We start from the raw sequence: 16,168 nt of genomic DNA on the forward strand, positions 1-16,168 counted from the left end.
GAGTGTGGCACCTCTTATCTGGCAACCACATCATTATCTGCAGCAATCAAATGAGTTAGATCTTGATGTTTCTTTTCAGAAAGCACAGGAAGCCGCGTTGTTGTTTTACAGAAGACTTGTGGGTTTTAAATTAGGACCAAAAGGTGCTGCCATTAGTAAACACTTATCTGCGGGATCAGACAGGCTTTAATATTTATCTGTTGCGGATAGAAGCTGAAGACTATTAATGTGGTTTGATCATCTTTTCTTTCGTTAGAATTGATAATCACCGAAATTGAAATGACCGTGAGATAGTTTTCAATTGCCCTTTTAATCAAACTTCACGTTCCGACGCAATAAAGTGTAAGGTTTTAAATCTTTTGTAGAGCGGGGGAGGGGGGGGAGCAGCTTTTAGAAGAAGAAGTAAAATGATTTGGGTTGCTGTAAAAGACACTAGTTATAATCTCACATTTAAGACTAGTGCTTGAAATGAAAACATTCGAATCTTCTCCTTAAAAACTTTTCTCTCGGGAATAATTCTTTGCAGTGAGAGCATGCGTGACCATACCGCGTTCCTCTCTGAATGTACTGAATACAAAAACTTGTGAGCAAGTAATACGAGAGAACAATGGATTGGAAGAATTGGGAGGGTCTTGGTCGGAGTCTTCGAGCCTTTCTAAAAACACGCCTGCCCATGGTCACTCTGTCACAGTGCAAGGGACAAAGAACTCACGGTCTCGAAGGTAGGCGCCAAGAGAGGCGGTTGGTTTGGCGAAATTCTTGGCAGTGGTGGCGATTGGGGGGGTGCGGAGGGAAGTGGTGAGTGACTCAATTAAATGTTTGTTGAGTAGATCAACTATATAAAAGGTGAAAGACCTAGAATCATCATTAGTGCTGTGTCCTTAGGAATACAGTTTTTTACCACTGAAATACGTGAGAATTGGGGATTGTGAAATGCATAAAGTAAGGAAAGATTAAGTCATTTGACTCTGAAAAGTTCTGATAGGAAAATTCTTAATTCTCTTGGGGCATTAGAAAATAGTTTACATATATATATTTAAGATTAAGATGTCTAGTCTATCAGTCTTTTTAATAAACTGAAAGATGCAAATTAAAACAGAGATACAGTTTCACTCAGACTGGTAAAAATTAAGAAACCTGATAAGACCAGATGCTGGTAAGGACATGAGGAAATTCCTGCAATGTTAGTAGGTAATTTTTTTTACCTCAGAGGACAGTTCAGGGGTATTTAGTAAAACCCAGCAAAACCACTTACAGGTATATACCCTAAAACAAAGTTTTTCACACTGTGGGTTAGAACCCATTTGTGAATTATGAAATCAACTTAGTGGGTTACAACCAGCACGTTTTTTTCTTTCTTTTAGAAAAAATGTAAAAAATACGAGTTATACATGTGAGTATTGTTTTCTCAAACCGTGTGTCCCGTTTGGGTGTGTGTTTTGTATAAATGCGTATTTCATATTGCGCTTCGCCATGGACGGAATTTTCAAGATCATATCCTGGAGAATGTGTGTGATGAGTCTTGTACTGATGTTCTCTCATTCATTCAGGTTAAATATTGACAATGCCTAGTATACCAGACACAACTAGAGACCTAAAGGCCACGGAGTACACATCCTAGCAGAGGAGCAAAAGTAAACAAGATAATTTCAGGTGTGATTCCTTCTGAAAAGGGAAAAAGAACAACAGGATAGGGAGATGGGAAATGAAAGAAGAATTAATTGAGATAAGAAAAATCGGAGAGGCTTCTCTGAGGCATTATTTGATCAGGAGCCTGAGTAAAGCAAGGGAAGAAGTCATAGGAGATAAGGAAGTGCCAGTTTTAAGCCCAATGAACAGCTGGTTCAAAGGCTTGTGAGGCCCCAACAGAAGACGCCAAGTATGCTGTGACTGTAGAACTAGGGAAAGAGAGGGAGAGCTGCCAGACCGTGTGGGGTCTTCCTGACCATGGGAAGACCTTTGGAGTTTATCCCAGGTATGATGGGAAGCATTTTGATGGAGAGACCCAGTCTGACCCCATGGACTGTATGAACTATATGTTGAAGGGGAGGAGGATTGAAATCTCAAGGCACTTAGGAGCCCCAGAGGAGAAAATGATGGCTTGAACGAGGGTAGTTTTAGGGTGGGGAGAACTCAGATTCTAAGATATATTATTTTGAAGACAGAGCTAATGGGACTGGAGGGATGGCTGGATGGTTCATTCATATTATGTTGTATATCATAGTAAAATATTGCAAATAAACTAAATGCCCCTCAGAAGGGAAATGGATGCACAAACAGTAGTATATTCATAGAATGGAATTGGAACAGTAGTTCAGATGAATGGTATGGCATACTTTGATCAATATAGTTAAATCTTAATATTGAACAAAAAAGTAAATTGCAAACATTTCTGCCAACTGTGCCCCTAATGCAAATTTTAGAAACATAAAACAAAAGAAACCTAAAACCTATTAAGTTTTGAAAACATAAAAACATACACAAGCTAAAACAGGATACGGTAAACTGAGGAGGGAAAAATGGAAAGGGAAGAGAGGAGGGGAGGCCTTCTACTCTAACATTAATGCTTTCTTTAAAAATAAACAGTGTGAAGCAAATATGGCAAAGTGTCAAACGTGAGTGGTGGGCACATGAGTGTCTTTTTTATTTTTACTTTCCATGGGGTTTTCTTATTTCTTTTGGCTCCAAAACATTTTATAATAAAAATTTTTCTGAAGTTTGAAGCCTGTCTGTTGATTAAGATCTATGTTTGTAGTGTTAAATATGCAGTTTCTTTACAGGGAAGTAATAAATAGGAATGTAAGCTCATCTTGCAATTTTAGGTACCTCATAAAGGTCTTAAGTCATTATGTTAATCCTATGTTGTAAATATGTTCATTTTATTAATTTTTTAAAAGATTTTGTTTATTTATTTGAGAGAGTGAGAGAAGGCATGAGAGAGGGAGGGACAGAGGGAGAAGCTCCCTGCTCAGCAGGGATGATGCCTGACTCCATCCCAAGACCTAAGGATCATGACCTGAGCTGAAGGTAGATGCCCAACCGACTGAGCCACCTAGGCACCCCAATAGATTCTTTTTTTTTTTTTTTTTAAGATTTTATTTGTTTATTTGACAGACAGAGATCACAAGTATGCAGAGAGGCAGGCAGGGAGAGAGAAGAGGAAGCAGTCTCCCTGCGGAGCAGAGAGCCCAGTGTGGGGCTCCACACTCCCAGGACCCTGGGATCATGACCCGAGCTGAAGACAGAGGCTTCAACCCACTGAGCCACCCAGGCACCCCAATATGTTCATTTTTTTTTTTTTTTAGTTTTTTTTAAAGATTTTATTTATTTGTCAGAGAGGGAGAGAGAGATAGCGTGAGCGAGCACAGGCAGACAGAGCAGCAGGCAGAGGCAGAGGGAGAAGCAGGCTTCCTGCCAAGCTAGGAGCCTGATGTGGGACTCGATCCCAGGACACTGGAATCATGACCTGAGCTGAAGGCAGCTGTTTAACCAACTGAGCCACCGAGGCGTCCCCCCAATATGTTCATTTTAAATGAAAGACACAAAAATTGTAAGAATGGAAATTCGGTGTGCAGAGAGTGATGAGGTTCCCAGGCCACAACAACATGTAACAGGGAATGACATTTCATAGGCACATACCTGACATCTACAGACAGTATCTGGTATGAGGGTTGTAAATGCAACAAATACTCGGAAAATACTTAACTACCAACTAAAATGATTGTAGATGAAATTTGAAACCTAAAACATTCTAAAATACTGTCTCCTATTAAAGAGCTTTAACTTTAAGGATGGGTATGTGTTGTCTTGTAGCTTTTATTCACCTTGCACAAAGAATTCCATTTCCTATTATTGGGTTTGAAACTTGACCCTGAGGTTCTGAGCACTCAGCACTTAAATAATGAGGGAAGCTGAGGTCAAACTTGAATTCAAGATGATTGATTTTAAGACTAGGAGTGCAAGAATTAATAAGATGTACCATTTTAAGATGCGAGGAGGTACTGTTCTCCATCCCATATACCCTTCCTTCTCAGGAAATGTAATGTGAACCCAAATGGCTCAGTAAATGAGAGACCTTCAATAGACCGTGCATACCCAGAGACAAAGGGCTGGTGAGGGGTTTCATTGTGTTTGTGGATACAGACAGGTTGCAGTCTGTCAGGTCACAAATCTCTATTCTAAATAACCCCCTAATTATGGATTTACTTCCCCAGTGTCTGCTTTCAGGATGTACAAAGGCAAGAAACCTAAAAGGCCTAAAGTTACCCTTCCATTGCCAGAAGCCACTCTGTGGGAGGGCCCAGCCCATTACCACCCTCGTTCAGTTTAGCCCACAAATCCTGCCCCTCCAAACTCTCCTGGTATGTTTGCTTTTGATTATGTGTCTGTACTGTTAAGCAGGTCGGTTTGCAGACATCAGATACCTGGTTAGAGAAGGGAATATGGATACATGGATGCAAATCTGGTCATTTTTATCAAGAGGAAATACTCGTTTTTTCATGGATAAACATTGTTCATTTTGAAATACTTGACTGTATAAGGTATTAAACATTAAACACTGGATGAAATAAAGTCCTATTTTAATTACTGAATCAGTCAGTTCCAACGTTATGGAAGCTGAACTATAACTATAACCCATCTGCATTTTATGAACCACAACTCCCCTCTAACTTGTTCTCCTTCTGTGACTTCTTAAATTTGCCCCTGGTAAAGTGTTTTTATAGGGTACAAATACTTCTTGGAGGTAGTGACTTCACTTCCCTGGGATATAGACCCAGAAGTGGAATTACTGGATCATATGGTATTTCTATTTTTAGTTTTTTAAGGCCTCTCCATACTGTTTTCCCTGATGACTACACCAATTTGTATTTCCACGACAGTGTGCAAGGGTTCCTTTTTTTTTCCCCCCACATCCTTGCCAACTCTTGTTATCTCTTATCTTTCTGGTGTAATAATACCTTTAAAGAACACAATGAGGGAAGGAAAGAAGTCCAGAATGATATATAGCAAAATGTGGGCAGAGATTTCTTCTAGAGTAGGGGAGCTAATGGTGATTTTTCTTTGATCTCTTTTCTCTTTTTTGTTCTTTCCAAATTCTCTGGAATGAGGTCAAATGATTTTTCAAAAGCAAAGGAAGAGAGGCTGAGGCAGTTTGGGTGATGTGGAGGGGATGAAAGATGGGGGAAATGGCATGTGAAGGGAAAATGGAGTCAGAGAAAGGGATGATGTCTTGATGGGGCAGCCAGCTCTGAAGTGCTTCTCAGTTATCCTAAAGGCTCTGCTCAGCCTTCTGGAATACGGTAGCAAAGTCCTGCTGAGCAGCTCATGGCCCATAGGCACCAGCAAGATTTTTGGTTTTACTCAAGAACTTTTTGTTTGTTTTCAATTTGATCATTTCCCCTTCTGGAAATAACCAGTGTGCAAAAATAATTCTGTTTTAATTGGGAGCAGCCTCCGTTCATTGTAGGCCCCTTCTAAGCTATTATAGTTGTAAATTTTCCAGATCCTTGAATTCTTCTTCAGATCTCTTCCTTAAGCAGCTCTTTGGAAAGAGGATTGTTGCAGAAAGAGGAAGTTTAACTCTTAGCTAAAAGGAGACTTGAGGATTGTCTATAGATTGGTTAATTTCTGGAGTGAACCAGAAATGGTGAGGGATGGTGAGGGACCCAGAGAGAAGTCTGATCTGCACACTGATGTGTAGAATTCAAAACCAGCCTACCAGCAGTCGTTAAAACATTAAACACAGATACGATATGATCCATCAATTCCACTGGTCAACTGGCAGAATTTCAGCTTTTTCTCTTTAGCTTCTTTGGAGTCCCCAAAGGTAACCTTGTGAATGGTATGGCTCATCTCAAAGCAGCTTTCTTCAGGCTTCAAATTCAAAGCATACAAACTGCTATAGACTAGTACTTTCTCTACCACTCACTCTGGAATTTCATGGCTCCCAACCCACAGAATTCAGTAAGGAACACTGGTAGAAAGCTGAAAGCTTATTATTCTACTTTACCTTTCCTTAGGCTTATCAAAAAAACAGCTGGTACCATACCCAGGACACCTGCAGAGAGCTGAATTGTGGCCCCTCAAAATACATATTCTTGTTCTAATACCCAAATTCTAACTGTTCATTTGGGAAAAGGGTCTTTGCAGATATAGTTGAGGACCTTGAAAGGAAACCATCCTAGATTACCCATGTAGGCCCTAAACCCAAAGACAAGTGTCTTTATAAGAGACAGATGAGAAGTCACATAGCGAAGGTCATTTGAAAACAGAGACAGATTGGAGTGAGGAGCCACAAGCCAAGGTACAAGGACAGCCTCCAGAAGCTAGAAGGGGCAAGTGACAGAATCTTTCCTTGAGCTTCTAGAGGAAGCACAGTCATGCCCACTTCTGATCTTTGGAGCTGTGAGAAAATACATTTCTGTTGTTTTAAGCCACGAACTTTGTGGTAATGTTTATGGCAACCACAGGAAATTGGCTTCCAGTCTCTAATCTGAAGAAGAGGAGTCCAGGAGCGCCTGGGTGGCTCAGTGGTTTAAAGCTTCTGCCTTCCACTCAGGTCATGCTTCTAGGATCGAGCCCCGCATCAGGCTCTCCACTCAGCAGGGAGCCTGTTTCTCCCCACCCTCTCTGCCTACCTCTCTGCCTACTTGTGATCTCTGTCTATCAAATAATAAATAAAATTTTAAGAAATGAAGAAGAGGGGTCCAAACAGAACCAGCTGGACCAGGCTTTCATGTTAGAGATGAGATTGCCATTTCCACTCTGGTGACAAACTAGATTCGATCTTTCAAACGTTTACTCTGAAAGACAGAATAACCAGGCTTTCCCAGTTTCCAGCTAGTCTTCATGACTTATGGAGCCAGTGCTATGGACTGAATGTTGTATGCCCACCCTCCACCCAACCCACCCCATTCATATGTGGACATCAAATCTCTAATGAGCTGATGTTTGGAGGTGAGGCCTTTGGAGGTAATCAGATCATGAGGGTGGAGCCCTCCTGAGTGGGATTACTGCCCTGATAGAAAGAGACACGAGAGAGTTTGCTGTTTCTCCCTGCTCTCTACTTTGTGAGGATCCAAGGAGGACCGCCATTTGTAAACCAGGCAGCCCTCACCAGATACTAGATCTGCTGGCACCTTGATCATTCACTTCCCAACGTCCAGAACTGTGAGAAAGGAATGTCTGCTCCTTAAGCCATGCATCCCGTGGTATATTTGTTAAGGTAGCCTGAACAGCCAGTTTTTACTAATTTTTCCAAGTTTTATTTTTCTAATTTTTCCAAGTTTTAGATAATTGACCTTGATACTCCTAATCAACAAGAGATTAAACCAAACCAAAGAAAATGAGAAGCTTAGATTCATTTTGTATGTGTGTATGTGTATATGGGGCCACTACAGTATATTGTGGATCAGTGGCCCCTAGGTCAGACGTCCAGTCTGTGCTATCTGGGAGCAGAAGAGAATTATCAAACATGGTGCTTAAGCAGCTGGGGCTAGGTATTCAGATGCCCTCTGGCACAGTGTAAGGGTAAAGCATGTGGGCTCTGCCTGGGTTTGAATGGTAGCTCTACCACCCACCACATGTTTTATGATCTTGGGCAAGTAAATCTCAATTGTATTATCTTGCCTATAAAATGGAGAGAGTAATCCAAGTCTACCTCATAGGGTTGACATGAGTGATTAAACGAATACATATCTGGCATGTACTCAGTGCTCAAAACATTTTAACTATTATTGGGGCTTAAATTTGCCACTTAATTTTTTATTTCCTATCTTTTCTTCTGTTTCTTTATTTCTGTTTTTTTTTCTTTATTTCTGTTTTATTTTTCTGCTTTCCAGTGGGTTACTTGAACATTTAAAAAATCCATTTTTGTTTATTTATAATTTGCAGTATATCCCTTTATATATTATTTTTAATATTTGCTCTAGGTATTATCATACTTATCATAGGCTACAAGAGTTTCCATTTCACAAATTCAGACTATTATTGAGCCTGATAAGCACATGATTTTTCCTATTGTGTGGTTTCAGAGATGCCCGCAATTAACATGATTCATAAATATCTTCTCTAATTGTAAGCAACTCACATTCCTGTTCCTTTTCTTAAAAAACAAAAACAAAAAACCAACAACCCTCTAAAATCATATCCAGTTACGAAATCTAGAAATGTTATCCTGGGGCAGTATTAAAATTGCTTATCAGTATTAAAGTTCACAACCTCCTGGCACTATCCATCCCATCTCCAGTTCTGCTACAATCCCTTCTTGCTATTTTACAACCATGGAATAAGTGGCACCTTTAACCACCGTCAATATTGCTGACATAATATTTAAATAGTTATTGTATTTCAACATACTAAAGCATGTGGAAGTATTGAAATATATTTTACAGATATATTTATTAAATGCAGACATTTAAAACATAATCCTTTAAGAATTATAGTAATTATAGGGATGAGCTCAGTTTATTATGAGCCTCGCTGTAAGAAGGCCAAATCCCTTGTTTTCCTACCTTAGGTTTGTATGTGTACATACACAGATATATGTGTGTGTGTACTTCTATGTCCCTATACCACTGAGCACATGGTGGCTTTTTAGATAGAGCAAGTACACTAACATGAAGTCTTTTTTTTCCATTCCTGTATCAAAACAACTTTACTACTAAGAACAACTTTTTTGTCTTTGCCATAAACAAGTGGATTTGAAATCCTATCAAACGAATAGACAACTACTTCACCCTGTGTTTCGAGATCACTCACAGAATAATTATTTTAATTCCAGTATATTTAACATAGTGTTATATTAGTTTCAGGTGTAGAATACAGTGATTCAATAATTCTATATGTTACTAAATTCTCATCATGATAAGTGTACTCTTGTTCCCCTTCACCTATTTCACTCATTCCCCACCCCCCCCGACCTCCCCTCCAGTAACCATCTCTTTCATTTCCATAGTTTGGTTTGTCTCTTTTTTCCTTTTTTCATTTGTTTCTTAAATTCCACATATGAGCAAAATCATATGCTATTTGTCTTTCATTGACTTACTTCACTCAGCATTATACTCTCTAGCTCTATCCATGTTGTTGCAAATGGCAATATTTCATTCTCATGGCTGAGTAATAAATACTCCAGTGTGTGTGTGTACCACATCTTCATCCATTCATGTATCAAGGGCACTTGGGGTGCTACCATAATGTGGCTATTTTAAATAATGCTACAGTAAATACAAGGGTGCATGTATCTTTCAAATTAATGTTTTCATATTCTTTGGGTAAACACCCAGTAGTGTGATTACTGGATCATATGGTACTTCTATTTTTAATATTTTGGGGGAAATATCTGTACTGTTTTCCATAGTGACTGTACCAGTTTACATTCTTACAGAACACAAGGGTTCCTATTTTCCACATCCTCATCAACACTTGTTTCTTGTGTTTTTCATGTTAGCCATTCTGACAGGTGAGGCGTGGTATCTTATTGTAATTTTTGCATGTCTCTGATAAGTGTTTAGCATCTTTTCATGTATCTTAGCAATCTGTATGTCTTCCTTAGATAAATGTCTGCTCATGTCTTTGCCCAATTTTTAATTGGATTATTTGGCTTTTGGCTGTTGAGTTGTATAAGTTCTTTATATATTTTGGATTCTAACCCTTTATCACATATGTCATTTGTAAATCTCTTCTTCCATTCAGTAGGCTGTCTTTTAGTTTTGGTGATTGTTTCCTTCACTGTGCAGAAGCTTTTTATTTAGATGTAGTCACAATGGTGTATTTTTGCTTTTGTTTCCCTTGCTTCAAGGAAGATGTTGCTACAACCCATTTCAGAGAAATTACTGCTTGTGCTCTCTTTTACAATTTCCATGGTTTCAGGTCTCACATTTAGCTCTTTAATCCACTTTGAGTTTATTTTTGTGTATGGTATACGAAAGTGGTACAGTTTCATTCTTTTGTAAGTAGCTGTCTAGTTTTCCCAACACCATTTGTTGAAAAGACCAACTTTTTCCCATTGTACATTCTTGCCTCCTTTGTCAAAGATTGACCATACAATCGTGGGTTTAATTCTAGGCTTTCTATTCTGTCCCATTGATCTCTGGATCTCTGTGTCTGTTTTTGTGCCAGTACCATACTTTTTTGATTGCCACAGCTTTGTAGTGTATCTTGAAGTCTGGAATTATGATACCTCCAGCTTTGTTTTTTTTTCCCAAGATTGCTTTGGCTGTTTGGGGTCTTTTGTAGTTCCATACTGGATTGTTTGTTCTGGTTCTGTGAAAAATGATGTTGGTGTTTGGATAAAGATTGCATTGGATCTATAGATTGCTTTGGGTAGTATGGGCAATTTAACATTTATTCTTTCAGTCCATGAACATGGGATGTCTTCCCATTTGGTTGTGTCATCTCCAGCTTCTTTCCTCAGTGTTTTAAAGTTTTCAGCAGACTGGTGTTTCATCTCCTTGGCTAAGTTGATTCCTGGGTGTTTTATTATTTTTGGTTGCAATCGTAAATGGGATTATTAATTTCTCCTTCTGCTGCTTCATTAATAGGGTATAGAAATGGAATGGATTTCTGTATGTTGATTTCATATCCCGAGACCTTAACTGAATTCATTTATCAGTTCTAGTAATTTTCCGGTGGAGTCTTCTGGTTTTTGATATATAGTATCATGTCATCCGCACATAATGAAAGTTTCACTTCTTCTTTGCCAATTTGGATGCCTTTGATTCCTTTTTCTTGCCTGATTGGTATGGTGAGGACTTTGAGGACAATATTGTGTAAAGGTGATGAGAGTATAAAGGTCATTCCCGACCTTAGGGGAAAAGCTCTCAGTTTTTTCTGCATTGAGTATGGTGTTAGTTGTGGGTGTTTCATATATGACCTTTATTATGTTGAGGTATGTTTCCTCTAAACCTATTTTATTGAGAGTTTTTATCATGAATGGATATTGTACTTTGTCAAATGCTTTTTCTGCATCTATTGAAATGATCACATGGTTTTTATCCTTCCTTTGACTGATGCAATGTATCACATTGATTGGTTTGCAAATATTGAACCACCCTTGCATACAGAAAATAAATCCCACTTGATAGTGATGAGTGATTTTTTAAAGTATAATTATATTCACTTTGCTAGTATTTTGTTGAGGATTTTTGCACCTATGCTCATTAGCGCTAGTGGCATGTAGTTCTCTCTCTCCCTTTTTACAGATTTGTTTATTTATATGAGGGAGAGAAAGAGTGAGTAAAGGGGCAGAGGGAGAGAATCTTCAAGCAGACTCCTCCTAAGTAGGGAACCTGACATGGAGCTCAATCCTACAACCCATGAGATCATGACCTGAGCTGAAACCAAGAGTCAGATGCTTAACTGACTAAGCCATGCAGGCTCCTCTGTAGTTCTTTTTTTTTGTAGTGTTTTTATCTAGTTTTGGTATCAGGGTAATTCTGACCTCATAGAATGATTTTGGAAGTTTTCCTTCCCCTTCTGTTTTTTAGAACAGTTTGAGAAGATATTCAGTAGAATTCACCTGTGAAGCCATCTGTCTGGACTTCTGTTTGTTGGGAGGTTTTTGTTTGTTTTTGAAGATTTTATTTATTTATTTGAGAGAGAGCAAAAGCAAGGTGAGGGGTAGAGAGAGAAGAAGACTCCTTATTGAGCAGGGAACCCAGTGCTCTAGGATCATCACCTGAGCGGAAGGCAGACCCTTAATCAACTGAGCCACCCAGGTGCCCCTAGGCAGTCTTTGATTACTGATCCAATTTCATTGCTGGTAATCAGTCAGTTCAAATTTTCTATTTCTTCCTGCTTCAGTTTTGTTACTTTATATGTTTCTGGGAATTTATCCATTTCTTCTAGGTTGTCCAATTTGTTGGCTTCTAGTTTTTCATAATCTCATAATCATTTATATTTCTGTGGTGGCAGTTACTTCTCTTCTTTCATTTCCAATTTTGTTTTAGTCCTCTCTCTCTCTCTCTTTCTTTCATTTGATAAGTCTAGCTAGAGGTTCATCAATATTGGTGATGTCTTCAGAGAACCAGCTCCTGATTTCATTGACCTATTGTATTATTTTTTAGTTTTTATGTTGTTTATTTCTGCTCTAATCTCTTCCTTTTTTCTATAGTTTTCATGTTTTCTTTGTTCTTTTTCTAGCTCCTTTAGGTGTAAGTTTAAGTTGTTTGATATTTTTCTTTCTTCTTAAGGTAGGCCTATATTGCTATAAACTCCCCTCTTGGGATTTCTTTTGCTGTATTCCAAAGATTTGGGGCTATTGTGTTTTCATTTTTGTTTCTCTCTTTCCCTCTCTCCTTCCCCCATCTAATAAATATATGTATGTATATACATATATATTTAAATACACACACACACACACACACACACACATATATATTTTAAGTATGCTCTATGCCCATATCATGGTGCTTGAAATCCCAATCCTGAGATCAAGAGTCGCATGCTTTACTGACTGAGCCAGCCAGGCACCCCATGTCTCCATATATTTTTTTGAGTTTCTTTTTGATTTCTTGGTTAACCATTCATTGTTTAGCAGCATGTTATTTAGCCTCCATTTATTTGTGCTCTTTCCAGGCTTTTTCTTGTAATGATTTCTAGTTTCATAGCATTGTGGTCAGAAAAGATGCATGTTATGAATTCGATCTTTTTCAATTTGTTGAAACTTGCTTTCTGGCCTAATATGTGGTCTCTTCTAGAGAATGTTCCATGTACACTGGAAAAGAATGTGTATTCTGCTGTTTTAGTGTGGAATATTTTGGATATATCTGTTAAATCCAAAGTGTCGTTCAAGGCCACTATTTCCTTGTTGATTTTCTGTTTGGATGGTATGTCCATTGATGTTAGTAGGGTGTTAAAGTCCCCTACTATTATTGTATTACTACTCATTAATTCTTTATGTTTTTTTTTTTTTTTTTTTTTTTTTTTTTTAGATTTTATTTATTTGTCAGAGAGAGAGAGGGAGAGAGCGAGCACAGGCAGACAGAATGGCAGCAGAGGCAGAGGGAGAAGCAGGCTCCCTGCTGAGCAAGGAGCCCGATGTGGGACTCGATCCCAGGACACTGGGATCATGACCTGAGCCGAAGGCAGCTGCTTAACCAACTGAGCCACCCAGGCGTCCCGAATTCTTTATGTTTATTATTAATTGTTTAATGTATTTGGATTGTCCTGTGTTGGGTGCATATTTACAGTTGTTATATATTCTTATTGTATTGTTCCCTTTATTATTATATAGTGCCTTCTTTTCCTCATTAGTCTTTGATTAAAAGTCTATCCTGTCTAAGTATTGCTATCCTTGCTTTTTTCTCACATCAATTTGCATGATTAACGATTTTCCCTCCCTTCACCTTCAATTTCTATGTGTCCTGAGATCTGATATGAGTCTCTTATTATAGGCTGCAGATAGGTGAGTCTTGTTTTTTATCCATCCCATCATCCTATGTCTTTTGATTGGAGTCCATTTGCATTAAAAATAATTATCTATAGGTATGTACTTACTACCATTTTGTTACTTGTTTTATGGTTGTTTTTCTTCTTTTTTTTTTTAAATTTAGATTTTATTTATGTGACAGTCAGAGATATTAAATAGGCAGAGAGAGAAGAGGGGGGAGAAATAGACTCCCTGCTGAGTGGAGAGCCGGATGTGGGGCTTGAGCCCAGGACCCTGGGATCATGACCTGAGTCAAAGGCAGAGGCTTTAATCCACTGTGCCACCCAGGTGCCCCTATGGTTGTTTTTCTCTATGAGGTCTTCTTAAACTTTGTTTTCACCCTAATAATTACATAATTCTGACTAGAGACCAATGTTGTACTTTAACTTCTGATATCTGATTCTTGGGATCATGGCTTTTAATTTTAGTTTGTAGTTTTCACAGTTTTTAAATTATATCTACAGACATATACTATTATGAATGTAGTTCATTGGCTTAGTTTTGAAGACACCAATATTCTCTTTCTTTAATGACAGCACTCTAAATCTCTTTATTCTATTATTTTACAATCTTTTACCATAGGTTTCTTATTCTTGCTTTCTCTGAATGCCTAAGAAAAATTTATAACCAGTTTTATGCTCATCCTCCCTCTCATTCCACTTGAACAGTATTTAATTAGCCCCTTATTATTTCTTGTCTAGATGGATGGAATAGATTCCAGGTTTTCTAGCATCCAGCGTATTTGTTCCCCTTCCTAAAAATTCTTCATCCTACTGCCAGAATGCTTCTTCTAAATGCAAATTTTATTATAGTGTTCCTTTGTTCTAAACCCCATTGCCTTCAGGATACAACCCAAACTTAAGCCTTTCATCAAATCTAGCCCATGAGGCTCCTGTGATATCTTTGGTTGCCATTAACTCACCCCTGTTACACCTGTCAGTGCCTCTTTTACTGCATTGCCTGGTGGTCCTAATCAGCAAGGTCTTTGTCATTGCAATTTATATCACCCCATCATCCCCTCAATTACTGATGCAGATGTTTGGTGACATTTGTAATTGCAGATGTTGGTCCTTTTGAAACAGTAAAAGTCTTTCCCCAATTTTTATAATTCTTTTCATTAAGTTCTAAAGGGAGTAGGTCATTCTGCATTACAAGCTGGGAGAAACAAGTTTCACCAGGACCATTTGGAGACAATTAGAGTGGAAACTTTGTGTCCCATTCCAAAACATCTGTTTATACCAAAACTCCATCAGTGTTCCAGGAGATACCTAACTTAGCCCAAGTATTCTATTAGAGTTGTTCTTTTCACACTGGATGACACTCATGTAAAAGTTGTGGATGCCATTTCTTTGATTGCTGGATCTCTGTATACCTGTGTCAGATTGACAGTTCTGGTTGTTTTCATTTCTTTTTGATGGCCCAGGAAATAAAAGTAGATATTTGTGGATATAGAAATTATGTGGAATTGATGGCAGAATTTATTTTTATTTTTGTTTTTTAAAAAACTGCAATTTGTAAACACCGTTAGAGCAAAAGAGAGCTGTGAATTATGACATCATGGAGTATTTATAATTCTGTCAAGATTACAACAGTAATTTTTTCTCTCTGGAAATCTGGGGTAGAAATCTGGTTCTCCTCATTTCTACCACTTTTTATCTGACCCTGTGAGTCTTCTCAGAATCAAGACCTCTGGTATACTGGTTTTGTTCTTGTTTTATTGTGTATTGTGGTAAAATATACACACAGTATACCATCTGAGCTGTTTTTAAGTGTGTATGTAATTTAGTGGCATTAAGCGCATTTACAGTGTGGTACAGCTATCCCTACTGTCCTTTTCCAGAACTTTTCATCATTCCAAACATAAACTTTATATTCATTAAATAATAATTCCCCATTCCCTGCTCCCAACCCAGCCCCAGCAACCTCTTCTATTTTCTGTCTCTATTAATTTGCCTATTCATGGTACTTCATACAAGTGGAATCATATAACATTTGTCCTTTTGTGTCTGGCTTATTTCACTTAACAGAACACTTTCAAGGTTCATTCATATAGAATCAGAATTTCATTGTTTTTAAGGCTGAATAAATTATTACCCAATATGAAATAGATCATTTGAATAACCTATAATTATTAATGAAATGGAATGTGTAATTTTAAAACTCCCATAAAAGATATATCCAAGCCAAAGGAGATTCTACCAAACACTTAAAGATTAAGAAAAACTTTATTAAGCTTAATTAAAACAATTTGGGACAAAATATTTACAAACTGCATATCTGAGAAAGAACTACTATCTAAATCCTATAAGGAATTCTCAACACTCAACAGTAAAACAAGCAATCCAGCTCGAAAGTCCACAAAACATATGAAGAGACATTTCACACACACAAAAATATAAATAAGCATGTGAAATGATGTTTGATATCATTAGTTATTAGGGAAATTCAAATTAAAACCAGGTTGAGATTATCACTATACATCTAACAGAATGGTTAAAATAATAATAACTTTTAAAAAAACAATGATACCACCAAATGATGCTGAAGATGGAGAGAAACTTGGATCACTCATATATTGCCAGAGGGGATATAAAGTGACACAGCCAGTCTGGAAAACAATTTGGCAATTTCTTAAGAAACAAAATATGCAAATACCATATGCCCCAGCATTTGCACTCCTGGGCATGTATTCCAGAGAAATGAAAACTTATGTTCACATAAAAACCTACATAAATTTTC

General features: G+C 37.9%; 1 long non-coding RNA gene across 1 annotated transcript in view; it reads left to right on the top strand.

The window, feature by feature from the left end:
• Positions 1–16,168, top strand: part of LOC309843809 — a 62,239-nt gene that overhangs the window by 1,061 nt on the left and 45,010 nt on the right. Inside the window, exon 2 of the long non-coding RNA XR_014300354.1 lies at positions 527–722. This is a non-coding gene — a long non-coding RNA (uncharacterized lncRNA). The remainder of the gene's footprint in view (positions 1–526; positions 723–16,168) is intronic.

This window comes from Mustela nivalis (genome assembly GCF_964662115.1).
Source record: "Mustela nivalis genome assembly, chromosome: 11".
NCBI lineage: Eukaryota > Metazoa > Chordata > Mammalia > Carnivora > Mustelidae > Mustela > Mustela nivalis.